Below are 4205 nucleotides of genomic sequence, written 5' to 3' on the forward strand. Positions count from 1 at the left end.
CGAGTAGGAAATTAGGGGGTGAGTTGGGTGAGTCGGATACAACAATCGGGGGGGGGGGGGGTGATTGTTAGCTCAATTGTTGTTTGGCCCAGGTGTAAGCCCTAGCCCAAGAATTATTAGGGTTTTATATATTTGGTAATGTCTTGACTAGCAAGTTAGGTTAGTCTATATAAGCCGAGTTATGGTTAGACATTAGAATAAGAAGTTGGTGCAACCAAGTTAGGGTTCATCAAGAGTCAAACCGAGTTAGGGTTTGAGAGTTGGTAATCAGTTTTTTGAGTTAGATTTTCTGATTAATATAAACGAGAGTTATTCGTTTACTTGGTGTTTGATTATCGATCTGGGACTTGATGTCTGCCAATTTTGATCTCTTTGGTTTTTCCATGAAGGAATGTAAAACGAGAGTGCTCATCCAACAGTGCGATAATGTAGCCGATCTTTATCTGGTTCTACCTTCCATGTCTCCTACTCCGACCACCTCTCGTGTAGTCGTGTTCTCTTATATACCTGGCACCAATGCTTTGGTCATCCTGAAGCATCTATCTTAAACTTTTTTTTTTTTTAACATTTCTCGTAACTTGATTTCGTGGTACAAACTTGGTAACCTACTTGTCATGTTTGTCAACTTGGTAAACGCTGTCGTTTTTTATTTTTTTTGTCTACCACCAAGACTAATTGTCTATTAGAATTTAATCATTATGATGTATGCATTTGATCTGAAGTATGCTATTATTAGTATATCTGGTTACAAGTATTATATCTTATTTGTAGATGTATTTTCTCATTTCTCGTTGATATTTCCATTAGCTAAAGTAAGTAGGGTATCATATCCACAAGAATTATGTTTTTAATGTTACACACTTTATTTTATTATTTTAATAAAAATAACATTTTTAACGAAAAATTTCTTTTTGTTCTGTGAAACATGAACTCAGGACCTTTGAATGTTTAAAAGAGATTTTCTTTATCACTGGCCATCAACCCCAAAACAATTGAAAAGAACTAAATTAACTACAAAACCATAAACTGGAATTGAGTTGCAAACAATAACTAAAAAGGATGACAGACCCGGAATAGCTTTGAAAAGTCACATAGAAATAACTTTGTTTTAACATGTAATGAAGGATATGTACATGAGACAAGAATCTCAGCCGCGTCGATCGAGCTATCCTAAACCGGGCCCATGCTAAGACATTATCTAAAGAATTATCAATTTAACTCGACTTAACTCATGATTGTTGATGATCAACTAATAGAATATTCAATAGAGGTAAATCGTTCTTCAATAATAATAGACATGAAAACACATCAATCTTATAAAACTAAAGGTCAAACAGGATTCATGTTCAAGAAAGGAGAGTTGTCAATCAATCAATCAGGCGCAGACATAGTCACTATTCAGACTTGCCATTTAAAATGACGAATGTCAAGAACACGTCTGCCGTTTCAAATGACGGATGTCTGTCAAAAATACCTTTTGACGACATATAGGGGTAAGCTAGTTTGGGAATTGTGAACCGCCAGTCAAACTGGCGGGTAAGATAAACTGACATCCGTCATTTCAAATAGCGGAACACAAATAAAATATATCAAATCCGCCATTTCAAACGGAGGAACACCAGTGTATTGTCCACCTCACCAAACAAAAACTGACAAGGGTTATATTTAATTTGAGATCCGCCATTTCAAATGGTGAATCTCAAACCATCACCAACTTTTCTCTCTCCTAGAAACCATTTCACCCCTAAATATTTTTTCATTTCAAAATATTTTTCCTAACTCAAACCGTACACCCGATTATGATCACAAAACAGTTAGTCAATTATAATGAGATATTATCATAAAAACAATTAACTAAAAAGAGATGAAATACACAACCTTATCTTTTTTGTATTCAATCAACCATTTTTTATTTATTGTTTTCATACGTCATACGATGGCCAAGCCCAAAATTTAATTCAACCAATATTTTAACTTTCTTCAACCATCGTCCATAGCCACTCTAAATTTCTTGTTTGGGCCTTTTTCAATTCAGCCCAAGAAACACATGAGCCCATATGAATGCTGTAATATGATTATGCAACGTGCTCTACATTGAAAAGGTGAACTCTAAATCAAAATCAAAAGACATAATATTTCCGTCATTTAAACACGTGTCATCAAATTTATGATTAATTAAAACATGCGGAGTTTGAATCAAATAAAAACTAAATTAATGTAGTGAGAATTAAGTAATTCAATTATATATATAACATAATGTAATTATAGTAAAGTATAATTACAGCATAGTGTAATTATACCATGATTTAATTACATAATTATACTACTTATATATAATAAGGGGAAAGTAAGTATGAGGCTGTTAAGCACCCAACCTTACATGTGAAACCCCCCAAAACTATGTAGTTTTGATAACAATCTAATTTTAATCCAAATAACAATGGTTTACTCGATCAAATATCTGGTTGGCGGTGACTTCTTGAGTTCCACTCGGATCCTCCATCCCTGACGAATCATGCAAAAACCCAACTGCTATCTATTGATTTCGACGCCTTCTCCAAAATCCAATCAAGTGTTAAGGTCAATTAGGGTTTTCAATTAGGGAATTCTGTATCTGATTGTAAGTTTATTATTAAGTCTTTCTTCCCATATTTGGGGGGGGGGGGGGGGGGGGGGAATTACTTTATGAATGTAATTATTTTTTATCAAAAAGAAGCAACAGGGGACACCGTAATTGCTTTAAATTGTTATAAGAACTTCTACTTAGCTGTGAAACTATCTTTTGGTATTTGTTTTTTTTCTTTCCATGACACATAATGCTCTATTATAACATTTGTATAACTAGGTGGCCAATAGATTATGCACTTTCTAATATTTTGCATTATGTGCAAATCATAATTAAAAATACAGTTCATCTAAAGTACGGTTAAAGTTAGAAATGCATAATTACATACCTAAATCACACTGAACCTGTAAGTAACAAGAATTTGTTCATTCATTGCTTCAGTATTCTTAATCTGTTCTTCCTAAGAGAATAAAATGGATTTAAAAAAAGTTAGGGGTTTTGGAAATTGGGGGAGTTTAGGATTGGATGATGACTTTTAGTTCAATTTAGTTTCGAACTTGGCTCGTGAGTTGTTTTTTCAAGCCCGGGCTTGAGCTCGGATCGTTTCGAGCTCTTTTTCTAAAGTTCAAGATCGGCTCGTGAGTTGTCTTTTCAAGTTCAGGCTCGACTCGTGAGTTATGTTTTCAAGTTCAGGCTCATCTCGTTTATTTAAATTGATGAATATATATGTGTTCTTAATAATTTTATATATTTTATTCAGCTGCAAATTTAATACAAAGAAGCATGTCGGCTGTCAAGAGCAGCAACATATTAGATGAACTCCAAATCAAAAGACATAATTTCTGCCATTTAAAACACACGTCATCAAATTACGATTAATTAAAACATGTGGGGTTTGGATCAAACACAAACTAAATTAACGTGCTAACTGTAAAAATTAAGCAGTGTAATTATATATACAAGTAGTGTAATTATAGTATAGTAAATTACAGCTTAGTGTAATTATAGTATAGTAAATTACAGCTTAGTGTAATTACACTACGATGCAACTACATAATTACACTACTTGTATATATAATTACACTATTTCATTCTCACCGTTGACACGCTAATTTAATTTGTACGTTAACTTTCCTCAAAACATGTGATATATTAAATAGTTGTCAACCTCATATAAATGTTAATTATCTAAAATTAATTTGAAGGACGTTCGCGATAAAAAATATTAGTCCCATCTCATATTAATATAATTGCATTGTTTAGGCACATTTTTATTTTCTATTTAGCCTACACAATATAAAAACAAATCAAAGTAAGATAATTTATAATACTATCAATCAGCTTTATAAAAAAAATTAGTAAGCAACGCTACATAAAATAAACCGATTAAGCACGATAACTAGAAGTTGCAGTGTACTCAGCTATGGTTGTTTTGGATTTCTATTATACAACTATGAAACGTCCTCTAGAAGTTGACTCCTTATTTAGATTACACCCTCCATAATCACTGTTTGTATATGCGTACAAGTAGTGGTGGATCTAAGAAAAATTAAGAGGTATCTTTATGGTCAGGTATATATTCGCATTATTTTATACTTTTAAAATAGTGTGAATATGAAACTTCATGCATGCTTATGTG

This window comes from Bidens hawaiensis, unplaced genomic scaffold, assembly GCF_021521415.1.
Source record: "Bidens hawaiensis isolate Kalapana, Puna unplaced genomic scaffold, B.hawaiensis_p1.1 tig00063858_1, whole genome shotgun sequence".
NCBI lineage: Eukaryota > Viridiplantae > Streptophyta > Magnoliopsida > Asterales > Asteraceae > Bidens > Bidens hawaiensis.